The sequence below is a fragment of the Lepus europaeus genome, chromosome 4 (assembly GCF_033115175.1).
Source record: "Lepus europaeus isolate LE1 chromosome 4, mLepTim1.pri, whole genome shotgun sequence".
Lineage (NCBI taxonomy): Eukaryota > Metazoa > Chordata > Mammalia > Lagomorpha > Leporidae > Lepus > Lepus europaeus.
Window position 1 is genome coordinate 99,438,945 of NC_084830.1, and position 13,949 is coordinate 99,452,893.

The following is a 13,949-nucleotide window of genomic DNA, read 5'->3' on the forward strand; positions in this document are numbered from 1 at the left end:
TGGCACCACAGGTGGAGGATTAGCCTAGTGAGCTGCCGCGCCAGCCTTAATGAATCTTTTGTATCTGTTGCAGTCTTTTTGATCTTTAGACTAATAAGTGGGTATAGTTCTGAATGAATTAAGTAGAGTACGAGGAAGTATGAATAAATTGTTTTCTTTGAAAATCACGGTGCCATAATTAGATGACGCAGAGGCTTGATAAAATGCCTGCACTCTTCTGTCAGACAAACCTGACTCACATTGGATTTTTCCAAATTCCAAAGACAGATGAATAGGAAAAAAAAAAAAAAAACACGGGATAGTCTTGGAAAAGTTGGCAGGAAGAGAACCATCAAAACATCATTAACAGAAGTTGGAGGACTACAGAATTTGCATAGTCAAAATCATCAGTCTTCTGTCCAGCTGTTTCTTGAACCTGTCAAAAGCTTTCCCTTTGTTTTTGTACCATCATTATTGTGTATATTTTTGTCATTAACCGGTTCACTGATATTAACTAACATTGAAGTAGAACTACAACACATCAGTAGATTTGTTTGGATATATTAAGAGGATGATACATATAATCACCGAGTATGATGTCTGTTATGTATAAGCTAAGTTTGTACTCTAACAGTTTCTGCTCTTTGGACTTAAATTGTACTGTGTCAAGGATCTCCAGGACCACCCCTAGGCTTGGTGACTTGTTGGAAAGACTCAGCATTTAGTCATACTCATGGCTAAGATTTAATACAATAAAACATATACACAGCAAAATCAACAAATGGAAAAGGCACATAGGACAAAGTTCAGAGGAATCCGGATGCAGGCTTCCAGGAATACTCTTTTAATTGAGTCACTTGTGTGCTTATTCCTCCAGGACTGAAATGCAGCAAGTGGGAAATGTTGTCTACCAGTATAGTCCCTTGGAGACGTAGTCCCCGGAGTGTTAACTGCCAGTTGATCTGTTTGGGCACCCTCTGCCTAACACACTGGAATCTCAGATTCCTAGAAGAAAAGCAGGTGTTCAGCATGATCACTTTGTTTACATAAACTTTTTGGACACAGTTCATGGTGAGGATACTTCTGAAATTCAAGTTCTCAGATGCCAGCTAAGGGCTAATCCTTACAGGCTGGCATTGCTAAGGATTTGGCAGTGTCGTGCCTGTTACAGGAACTGTTTTCTGCACATGGACATAATAAAAGTTATTTACTAGTAAGTACTTCAGTTTGTTTCTGAGGCCTGATATTATGTCAGTAGAACCATAAGTAATAAACCTATATCAATCACAAATACAGCTGAATTATCTTCATTGATGCAGTGGTTCTGTTACATTTGTTCAATCATACCCCATTATTGGTTTAGTAGTTTAATATGAAGGTCTTGTTTCTAATAACAGGACGGTTTGCAATAAAATATGTGTAATAGAACATAAACGCCCTGAAATAAAATGACGAGGTGTCTTTTCAGAGGAAGGTGTAGTATATTTTAGTTTAAGAAATGAAATCTTTAAATGTTAGGTTTAATTGACTAGAGTATGGCAGAATGAATATACTGTTTTAGACAATCTGTGCAATTCATTTTTGAAGGTGTACTTGTGAAGTCTACACTGAACAAAAAATTACATGGCTTTAAGCTTAAAATATTAGTGAACATTATAAAATAGAATGTAGCTCTTTGCTAGTACTTCATTAACAGGTTTTTATTCTGGTGCTCCTAGATATCAACTTTCAATTATTTTCTTGTAATAGACTTGAATCCTTTCATCTTATGAGAAATTAATCCAAAATTAAATATGGTCTTTAAACAGTACCAAGCACTTGTATATAAAATCCAAGTACAAGATCACACTTCACTTACACTACCTGACGAATCTCCAGTTGTAACTGGCATTCTTTCTAGGTGATCAGAGCCTGTCTCTGGTAAACTGCTTGCAAATACCACAGATAATAATTGTATTTTGACTGGAATACATTCCAATAAGAATCTTCTATGTCTGCTAGATAAATAATAAAGGATGCAGTTTCGTACAAAACTCGGGGATGTATTAGAATGGTAGATTTTGAGCCAGTTAAAAAGTAGGTAGTCCTTTTTTGAGTGGTGGGGCAGGAATTTGCTTTGAACTTTAATGTGTAGAACAGATAAAAACAGTATTTTATTGTATTAATGTTGCTACATTTACAAAATCCATACATGAGAGCAATATATTTTTATGAAGGACATTTTTAATTAGAAGTCATAGATCATAATTGTAATCCAATATGTACGTCCTTTCAGTTTTTTTGTGGTTTTCTTTTTTGGAGGTATGTAAAAGTATGGAATAAATCCTAAATGACATATAAAGAGATAGCTCTAAATAGTACTGATTTCTTATTTACTCAGATTTCCAGAATTCTGTTCAGTTAAATAGAAGGTAGAGATTTTACTCTAAGGCCCATGAACAAGTGTATTTGTTACTGTAATTTTTTTCTTTTAAGATTTGTTTTATTTATTTGAAAGTTAGGTCTTCCATCCACTGGTTCACTCCCCAAATGCCCGCAACCATGGAGCTAAGCTGATCCGAAGCTAGAAGCCAGGAGTTCCTTCCAGGTCTCCCACGTGGGTGCAGGGGCCCAAAGACTTGGGCCATCCCTCACTGCTTTCCCAGGTGCAGCTTGAGTTCTGTTGGTGTACAACTAGAACATGTGTTCCACTTTGGCAGTGGTAGATTAAAAACTTACTTTTGTTCCTTGGTTTTCTTTAAGATTCCACCTAGATTACTTTTTATGACAAATTGTAGCTACAAAGATAGGTTAATTCAACAAACTACCCTTCAGTATTATTGAACAGTATTTCACATAGTACTTGTTTTGGGGCTATAGCTTAACAAGTACAAACAACAGGCCATTTATGCATTAAAAATGCATTCATATTCACATAGCATAATAATTTGAATTACCTGTTAAATATGAAATAAAATAGTATGGGTAATGAACAGTTGATTTTGTTTTATTGTTAGTGAATATGAACATTCTCATAGGCTATGTAAAACATTAAAATATATCATATAATTGTAATTGTAACAATGATAGAAATGCATATAGAAAAAATACATTCAATATTTAATAAGTGTCTGGAAATATGGGAGGAAAATGATGGATTAAAGACTGAAGTATATAGTTTTCTTCATAGTCTCCAAAATGAAAACATTTTACCTTCTTTAAAACTTTATATCCTACATGCACACATCATAAGTGTGTAATTTGGTGAACTACAACAGAGAAATTAAACCTTTCTAACCATCATTGAAGTCAAATAGAAATTATTGTAAATCAGTCTTCTTTGTGTTCCCTCCCAGTCACTACCCATTCTGTCTCCAAAAGTCAATACCATTTTGACTGCAAACTTCATAGATAAGTTCTGCGTTTGTTTTTTTGTTTTTGTTTTTTTTGACAGGCAGAGTGGATAGTGAGTGCATCTCGCTGATCCGAAGCCAGGAGCCAGGTGCTTCTCCTGGTCTCCCATGCGGGTGCAGGGCCCAAGCACTTGGGCCATCCTCCACTGCCTTCCCGGGCCATAGCAGAGAGCTGGCCTGGAAGAGGGGCAACCGGGATAGAATCTGACGCCCCAACCAGGACTAGAACCCGGTGTGCCGGCGCCGCAAGGCGGAGGATTAGCCTGTTAAGCCACGGCGCCGGCCAAGTTCTGAGTTTTGTAACTTATGTGTACCCCTATATTGTGTGCTTTTCTGACTGACTTATGAACTCAGCATAATGTTGCTGGATGCATTCATGTGTTTGCATGTTACAGTAGCTAACTTCATTTATATTGTCATGTAAATACTATTCTGTGAATATCCTAGAATTTATTCATCCAGTATACTGGGATGGACTATTAGATTATTTCCAATTTTTGTACAAATAATGCCTCTGTAAACATTCGTGTTCATGTCTTTTGGTATCCACTTGTATGCATTTCAGTTAAAATCCCACCAAGAATGAGGTTGTTGGGTCATAGGATGTATGTAATTTTAGTTTCAGTAGATAATGTTAAATAGTTTTCAAAATGATTTGAAAGTTTACCAAAAATTTTTAAAGTAACTGAAGAGAATGTTAGAATGCATTCTATAAATAATTACAGTATTTTAAAATATATAAAAAAAGACTTAGATTCGGGGCTAGTGCTGTGGTATAGCCAGTAAAGCCACTGCCTGCAGTGCCAGCATCCCCTATGAGCGCTGGTTTGAGTCCCGGCTGTTCCACTTCCAATCCAGCTCTCTGCTATGGCCTGGGAAAGCAGTAGAAGATGGCCCAAGTCTTTGCACTCCTGCACCTACGTGAGAGACTCGGAAGAAGCTCCTGGCTCCTGGCTTCAGATCGGCACAACTCCAGCCGTTGTGGCCAATTAGGGAGTGAACCAGCAGGTGGAAGACTCTCCCTCCCCCCGCAATCTTCCTTGCCTTTCTCTCTTTGTAACTCTGACTTTCAAATAAATAAATAAATCTTTTTTTAAAAAAAGACTTAGATTCAAGAGCTAAAACTACAGTCTTTTTTGTTTTGGTTTAAGATTTATTTATTTATTTGAAAGTCAGAGTTACAGAGAGACAGGGAGAGACAGAGAAGAAATCTTCCATCTGCCTGTTCACTCTGAGAGTGGTTGCAAAAGCCAGGGCTGAGCAAGGCCAAAGCCAGGAGCCAGGAACCAAGAGCTTCATCTGGGTCTCCTAGGTGGGTGGCAAGGGACCAAGCACTTGAGCCATCTTCCTCTGCTTTTCCCAGACTATTAGCAGCAAGATGGATCCCAAGTGTAGCAGCTACAACTTGAGCTGGTGCCAATATGGGAAGTTGTTGTCACAGGCAGCGGTTTTACCCACTACCCCCACAATCCTGGCCCCTAAAACTATGTTTTAAAGCAGAGATTTTATTTTTTCTCACAGTTCTGGAGGTCCAAGTTCAAGGGGCCACATGTGGTGGTCTTCTCACTGGCAATGTCCTAAGATGACACAAAACATCACATGGGTGAGAGACAAGGAATTCTCATAGCTGTCTGTGTCTGATCTCTCTCCCTCTTCTTGTAATATCACCAGCATCCAATCAAGAGGGCTCCATCCTCATGGCTTTATTTTATTCCTATCACCTGCAAGGCCCACCTCTAAACACCATAAAACTCCTGGAGAGGGGCTGGCACTGTGACGTAGTGGGTAAATCCACCGTCTGCAGGGCCGGCATCCCATACGGGCGCTGGTTCAAGACCCTGCTGCTCCACTTCTGACCCAGCGTTCTGCAATGGCCTGGGATAGCAGTAGAAGATGGCCCAAGTCCTTGGGTCTGTGCGCCCATGTGGGAAACCTGGAAGAAACTCCTGGCTCCTGGCTTCGGATCAGCCCACCTCTGGCCATTGTGGTCATTTGGGGAGTGAACCAACAGATGGAAGACCTCTCTCTCTGCCTCTCCTTCTCTCTGTGTGTAACTCAGACTTTCAAATAAATAAATAAATCTTAAAAAAAATTTTTCAGAGAAAGTTTTCATGCTTTGAGTTCCTCACAGTGGAAACCCGAGTTTGGAGGGGACAGGCTATTCCAAGTACAGCGATAGCACAGTATCTGTATGTGGCAAGGCAGCCAGTAGGGCAACAACAGAGTGAGCTAGTGGAGAGTGGTGCAAATTGATATGGAGTGGCAACCAGGTGTAGAGAATGGCCATGGGCTTCTATGTCAATGCTTTGGGGGGATTTGGGAGAGTGAACTTCAGTTTTAGAAGGATTGCCCGGGCCACTGAGAATGTCCTGTAAGGTAGCAAATGTGGAAGCAGGGAGACTGGTGAAGAGGATTTTGCCATCATTGACACAAAGGGTGATGGGAGGCCAGCACCGTGGCTCAATAGGCTAATCCTCTGCCTGCGGTGCCGGCACACCGGGTTCTAGTCCTGGTCGGAGTGCCGGATTCTGTCCCGGTCGCTCCTCTTCCAGTCCAGCTCTCTGCTGTGACCCAGGATGCAGTGGAGGATGGCCTAAGTGCTTGGGCCCTGCACCTGCATGGGAGACCAGGAAAAGCAGAGACCAGGAAAAGCACCTGGCTCCTGGCTTCAGATCAGCACAGTGCACCGGCTGCAGCGTGCCAGCCACAGCGTCCATTGGAGGGTGAACCAACGGAAAAAAAGGAAGACCTTTCTCTCTGTCTGTCTCTCTCTCTTACTGTCCACGTTGCTTGTCAAACAAACAAACAAACAAAAAAACAAAGGGTGATGGGAGCTGCGACCAGAAGCCGCTGGAATGGATCTTGGCTGAAATGGCGTCAGTGGTGAAGGAGCAGGTTCAGTGGATGTACAAGTGGAAAACAAGGACCTGGGATTGCACTTGTTGCATTTCAGTTGTTGACAAGCATCCAGAGTGGCAGGTGGATGTACCGATCTGCTGCTAAGGAGAATGGTATGTGCTCATAAATTTGAGAAATGTTGTTTTCTTGATGTGTTTAAAACAATAAGCGGCAGGGGCCAGTGCTGTGGTGCGGTGGGTTAAAGCCCTGGCCTGAAACGCTGGCATCCCATATGGATGCCGGTTCTAGTCCCTGCTGCCCCTCTTCCAATCAAGTTCTCTGCTATGGCCTGGAAGGCAGTAGAAGATGACCCAAGTCCTGGGATCCCTGCACCCATGTGGGAGATCTGGAAGAAGCACCTGGCTCCTGGCTTCGGATCAGCACAGCTCTGGCCATTGTGGTCATTTGGGGGAGTGAACCAGTGGATGGAAGACCTCTCTCTCTGTCTCTACCTCTCTCTGTAACTCTTTCAAATAAATAAAATAAACCTTTTTTTAAAAATAAAATAAGCTACAATGAATGCAGCTGGAGTAGCTGGCCAAGAATTGCATCAGAGTGTCCCAGTTTTAAGAGGTCAAGGGTTGGGGGTGGGGGGCCGACGATGTGGTGTAGTGGTTAAAGCCATTGCCTGCAGTGCTGGCTTCCCATATGGGCACCAGTTCGTGTCCAGGCTGCTCCACTTCCAATCCAGCTTCCTGCTAGTATGTGTGGGAAAGCAATGTAAAATGATTCAAGTCCTTGGGCCCCTGCACCCATGTGGGAGACCCAGAAGAAGCTCTAGGCTCCTGGCTTCAGATCAGCCCACCTCTGGCCATTGTGGTCATTTGGGGAGTGAACCAGTGGATGGAAGACCTCTCTCTCTCTGTCTTTCTCTCCCTCCCTCTTTCCATCTCCCTCTCTCTCTGCCTCTGCCTCTGCCTCTCTGTAACTCTGCCTTTCAAATAAGTATATAAATCTTTTGCTTAAAAAAAAGTCTGGGAGAAGAGGAAAAAGTAGCAAAAGTCAAGCAGGTAGATATGCTCAGCTATATGAAAGGCTGCCAGCAGGGCAAACAATTGAATGTGGATAATTGGTCATTGGATTTAGTAATGGTAAACCTGACAAGAAAAATTTCTATAGAGACTGGGGGTGAAAATCTTGTTTGTGAGGTTTAAGAGAATATGAGAGGTGAAAATTATCAGCAGTGAGAGAGGGCAACTCTTTGAAGGATGTTTCTACAAGTGAGAGTAGAGAGATGTGGCTTTTTCTGGCAGGAAAGATGGTGTGGGATGGTCTAAGGTTTTATTTTATGGAGGAACAAGAACAACATGTTTCTATGTAGATGGGAGTGATTTGATAGGGAATAACAAATGGAGGTCTGCAGGAGAGAAAGGAGAATTGATGGCTGATGTCCTCCAATAGGCAAGAGGGGATGCAACACAGCATGCTTGCACAGTATTTGGCTTTAGAAAAGCTTCCGAGTAGTTCATCTGGCATATAAAAAAGATGTTGGTAAGGGGTTTTAGGGAGTGGTTGGGATGTCAGGACATTCTCCTTCTGTGGCTTCAGTTCTTAGTATAGCCGTCAGCAAGGTCATCTGCTGGCAGTGAAGATGAAGACAAAGTGTTGGAGGTGTGAAGAGAGGGAGCAAAGTATGAGAAAGCACCAGAATGGGAGGGAGGTAGTCATGAAAAATGTAGCACGATTGCTAGGCAGGATTAAGGACCAGTGGAGTGGTCGTTTTTCTCCAGTAACATTCAGCAACGAAGGTGCCAGCTCAGAGCAGCTGTGTGGTTTACATAGAGTGATGGTTTTAGCATGCAAATAAATGAAAGTAAGAGGTGCCAGGGAATTGAGGGTGTGTGTCAGAGAGATAGAGTCTAGTGGTTGACCACCCTAAAAACGGAGGTCAATAGGACTAGGAATCTGTGGAAAGGTGGTGAGTTAGTAGTTTACAGATTCCGGTGGTGTTAAGGTTTAGTGGTGTTGGAATACCACATGGAATGAACTGGAAACATAGGAGCAAAAAGTCTGAGAATGGGCTTCCTGAAGTGGACACTGTGAAGGGCTGGGGGTTACTGGAAATGGCCAGCCCTTGAGCGTGTCCAAGGGAGTCCAGGATTGAAGAGGAGCAGAGGAAAGATGTTTGTTGGACAGGAGCTTAAGAATTAAGAAGTCAGTGTGTTGAAAGACTGCCTGATGAGAGTGTAAAATTAAGGCCTTTAGGAGAGTGACGAGACTGTAGTTGATGTTGTAGGAAGTGATGGGCTGGGTTGTGTTTCTCCTGGGTGAGAAGATGACGGCAATCAAAGGCTGTGACTTGACTAGGTGTGTTTCGGAAGAAAGACTCCGAAGTAACAATGAGTCCCCACCCCAGCTCCTGATCTAGTAGCAGGAAGGCTGGGGCAGACCATTAGCCACGATGTGAGGGGCTGCAGAGGAGGTGCAATCCTCAGGGGAATGTCTGGGAGAGCCTGGTACTAGAAAGTGGAAGCATCGTTCAAGAAGAGCTTGAGGCTATAGGGGGATTTGCCTTTAATAGACTGATTTTTTCTTAAAAAGATTTTAATTATTTATTTGAGAGGTAGAGACACAGTGAGAAGCAGAGAGAGACAGAGAGGTCTTCCATCTGTTGGATCACTCCCCAGATAGCCGCAATGGCTGGAGCTGCGCCGATCCAAAGCCAGGAGCCAGGAGCTTCTTCCCTGTGGGTGCAGGGGCCCAAGGACTTGGGCCATCTTCCACTGCTTTCTCAGACCACAGCAGAGAGCTAGATTGGAAGAGGGGCAGCCGGAACTAGAACCAGCACCCATATGGGATACTGGTGCTGCAGATTAACCTACTGCACCACAGCACCAGCCCCATGAATTTTTTTTTTAAAGATTATTTATTTGAAAGTCATGGTTACAGAGAGAGAAGAGAGAGAAAGATCTTCAATCTGCTGGTTCACTCTCCAAATGGCTACAACAGCCAGGGCGAGGGCCAGGTCAAAGCCAGGAGTCAGGAGCTTCTTCTGGATTTCTTGTGGATCTCCCACATAGGTGCAGGAGCCCAAGTACTTGGGCCACCTTCTGTTGCTTTCCCAGGCACATTAGCAGGGAGCCAGACAGGGAGTGGAGCAGCCAGGTCTTGAACTGGCACCAATATGGGATGTCAGTGTCACAGGAGACGGCTTTACCAGCCAGGCCACAACACTCCCCCCAAGTTGACATTTTTATTATTTTAAAATATTTATTTCTGATTCACACCCTGGGAGGCAGTAGGTGATGGCTCAAGTACATGGGTTCCTGCCAATCAAGTGGGAGACCCAGACTGAGTTGCTGGCTCCTGGCTCCTGGCTTTGACTTGACCCAAGCCATGGCTAAATTGCAGGCATTTGGAGTGAACCATCAGCTGGAAGATCTCCCTGTGTCTGCTTCTATTCTCTGCTTTTCATATGAATAAAAATAAAAACAAATAAGGAAATGATACGAATTCTCTCTATATAAAATTTGGTACTTAAGTGAAATTAACTAGTTCCTCAAAAAACAGACTTCCAAACTGAAATAATTTATTTTATTAATATACATAGAACAGATTTAAAATAGTTCATAGATACAATTGTAATAAGAAATTGTAATAATTCTATATTTTGAAAGAAATTAAAATAATAATAAAACTAAAAAATATTGGAGGTCTAAATGTTTTTACTGGGGAATCCATCTAGTGTGTAAAAAAAAATTAGTACCAATTCAACACAGTTTCCAGAAAATAGAAGAGGGAATTTTTGTCAACTCATTTTAAGAAGCTATTGCGGTCGGCGCGGCTCAATAGGCTAATCTTCTGCCTGTGGCGCCAGCACCCCAGGTTCTAGTCCCAGTCAGAGCGCCGGATTCTGTCCTGGTTGCCCCTCTTCCAGGCCAGCTCTCTGCTGTGGCCCAGGAAGGCAGTGGAGGATAGCCCAGGTCCTTGGGCCCTGCACCCGCATGGGAGACCAGGAGAAGCACCTGGCTCCTGGCTTCGGATCAGCACGGTGCGCCAGCCGCAACGGCCATTGGAAGGTGAACCAACGGTAAAGGAAGACCTTTCTCCCTGTCCCTGTCTCTCTCTCTCATTGTCCACTCTGCCTGTCAAAAAGAAGAAGAAGCTATTGCTGGGGCCAGCACCATGGTGTAGCAGGTTAAGCCTCTACCTGCAGCGCCGGCATCCCATACGGGCACTGGTTTGAGTCTCAGTGGCTCCACTTCTGATTCACCTCCCTGCTTATGTGCCTGGGAAAGCAGCAGAGGACAGCCCAAGTCCTTGGGCCCCTGCACTCAACATGGGAAACCCGGAAGAAGCTCTTGGCTCCTGACTTCAGCTTGGGTCAGCCCTAACCATTACAACCATTTGGGGAGTGACCCAGCGGCGGCTGGAAGGCCTCTCTCTCTCTCTCTCTCAACCTCTACCTCTACCTCTACCTCTCTCTCTCACTCTCACTTCCTTTCAAATAAATAAAATACATTTTAAGAAGAAGCTACAGCTACCCTGATTCCAAAATCAGACAACACCAGTACAACAGAAAATATTCCTCCTAAATATTAATACAGAAAACACTAACACAATACTAAATAGAAATCAGCAATGTAGAAAGAGAATCATAAGATGAACAGTGGCGGCTGGCGCCGCAGCTCAATAGGCTAATCCTCCACTTGTGACAGCAGCATCCCAGGTTCTAGTCCCAGTCGGGGCACCGGATTCTGTCCCGGTTGCTCCTCTTCCAGTCCAGCTCTCTGCTGTGGCCCAGGAAGGCAGTGGAGGATAGCCCAGGTCCTTGGGTCCTACACCCACATGGGAGACCAGGAGAAGCACCTGGCTCCTGGCTTCGGATCAGTGCAATGCGCCAGCTGCAGTGGCCATTGGTGGGTGAACCAACAGAAAAGGAAGACCTTTCTCTCTGTCTCTCTCTCTCTCTCACTGTCTAACTCTGCCTGTAAAAAAGAAAAAAAAATGAACAGTGGCACATTCCAGAGATGCAAATTGGTTTTAATATTTGAGATTCAAACAAGAATAAAGTGGGAAGAACTAGTTTATAAGATTTCATGCCTTTTTATATGATGACAGAAGCCAACAATAGGTAGTATTGATAGAGTGATGGACACAGACCAATAGAATGAGACAGCCCATCAATGGACTCACACAAATCTGCCCACCTGATTTTTGACCGAAGTGGAAACAAGATTCAGTGAGAAAAGGTAGCTTCTTCATGATGTGGGGCTCAGCAGGTGGACATCCGCATGCAAGCACACAGACAACTTTGGAATAAACTTCAAACCTCAATCAAAATTTAACTCACTTGTACCAGGGACTTAAAAAGTAAAATGTGGGGCCGGCGCCGCGGCTCACTAGGCTAATCCTCCGCCTTGCGGCGCTGGCACACCAGGTTCTAGTCCCGGTCGGGGCACCAATCCTGTCCTGGTTGCCCTTCTTCCAGGCCAGCTCTCTGCTGTGGCCCGGGAGTGCAGTGGAGGATGGCCCAAGTGCTTGGGCCCTGCACCCCTTGGGAGACCAGGAGAAGCACCTGGCTCCTGCCATGGGATCAGCGCGGTGCGCCGGCCGCAGCACGCCAGCCACGGCGGCCATTGGAGGGTGAACCAACGGCAAAAGGAAGACCTTTCTCTCTGTCTCTCTCTCTCACTGTCCACTCTGCCTGTCAAAAAAAAAAAAAAAAGTAAAATGTGAAACTGTAAAAGGGCTAAAAAAAAAAAAATGTGAGAAAGCTTTAGGATCTAGGGCTAATGAAAGCGCTCATGGAGTTAACACCAAAAGCATTAGACCTCATAAAAATAAAAAACTTTGGGAAAAAAAGGGGGGGGATAGCACTGCAGCATCAGCATCCCCATGGGCGCCAGCAGTGACCCCCTCAGCCTGACATCCTGCCGCTGTCAAGACTTCACCCCTCTTACTGCACTGTGAATGACTAGCTAAGGATGAGGGAAGCTTTCAGAAACACTGCAGGTGGTGAACACAGGGACAGAGACTTCACAAAATGCATCTAAAATGCCCTGAGGGCATCGGTGCTGTGGCACAGTAGGCTAATCCTCCATATGAGCACCAGTTCTAGTCCCGGCTGCCCCTCTTCCAATCCAGCTCTCTGCTGTGGCCTGGGAAAGCAGTAGAAGATGGCCCAAGTGCTTGAGCCCCTGCACCCATGTGGGAGACCCAGAAGAAGATCCTGGCTCCTGGCTTCGGATCAGTACAGTTCTGATCATTGCGGCCATTTGGGGAGTGAACCAATGGAAGGAAGACTTTTCTCTCTGTCTTTCCCTCTCCCTGTCTGTAATTCTACCTCTCAAATAAATAAATAAATATAAACAAATCTTAAAAAAAATACCCTGAGACTTCTGGCCCAGGCACTAGGGCATAGATCAGTACTTCCCTGCCCCTTCCAACCACAAATAACTTTCAATATTTGAAATAATGCAAGCAGCAAGCCAAGGAAAGCTGTGAAAGTGAGGAAGGAAGAGGAGGCGTAGGGCGAGGCTGGGAGGAGAGCCGGCAGCTGGGGCTCCGACAAGCCCACCCTAGGCAAACAAGACCCTGGCACCGTGGGACTCCTAACCCAGTCGTAGGAGGCAGCCCAGGGAGACTGTCCTCCACTTGCCAAATGGGATCCTCTTGCCAAGGACCCCAGCAGCACAGCCCCGGGGAATCAAGGAGGAGCCACATTGAGAGGAGCTTTCTTTCCTACCTGAGACACATACCAGCAGGAGGTGATGGAATTTAAAATACAATCATTGCAGAAAAAGCTGTGTCCAACGGGGGAGAGGGGGTTATGGGAACTCTCTGTACTTTCTGTTCAATTTTTCTGTAAATCTACAACTGCTTTCAGGAATAAAGTGTCCAGGGTTGATGTGGTGGTACCACGGATTAAACTGCCACCTGCAGCACCGGCATCCCATATAGGGGCAAGTTTGAGTCCCAGCTGCTCCACTTCTGATCCAGCTCCCTGCTAGTGCACCTAGGAAAGAGCAGAAGATGGCCTAAGTGCTTGGGCTCCTGCCTCCCACTTGGGAGAGCCAGAGGAAGCTTCTGGCTTCTGGCTTCAGCCTGGCCCAGTCCTGGCTGTTGTGGCCAATTAGAGTGAACCAGCAGATGGAAGATTTCTCTCTCTCTCTCTCTCTCTCTCTGGACAGACGCAACAGAAAAGGTAAAAGACAGAATTAATCAAGCAACAGAGAGAGGATGGACCAAATAATAATAATAACAACAACAGAACCTCAGAGACCTACAGGACACACAGAAAAATTAGCATTTGTATCCTTAGAGTACCAGAAGGAGAAGATAGAGGGAGAGACCGACAAAAAGAGAGACACAGACAGAAAGAGAGAGGCTGAAGATAATGTAAAGAAGTAACAGCTGAAAGCTTTCCAACCTTGATAAAAGTATAAATCTGCATATTCAAGCAGCTGAGTAAATGCCAACTAGGATAAACCCAATGCAAAGCACACCAGAAGCAGTTTTTAGTAAAAACTAAAGCAAAGTTAAACTCCTGCAAGCAACCCATGAGAAACCACGCCTACCTGGAGGCATGGCCCCCAGGAACAGGAGAGTCCTCACCTGAAACCACAGCAAGAAGACCCAGCAATGGGCCCCTTCAGGCAGAACTGTCACCCAGGAATGAAAGGGAAAGGAAGACGTTTCCACCAGAGGGAAACAAAGATTCTGTCACCCACAAATGTG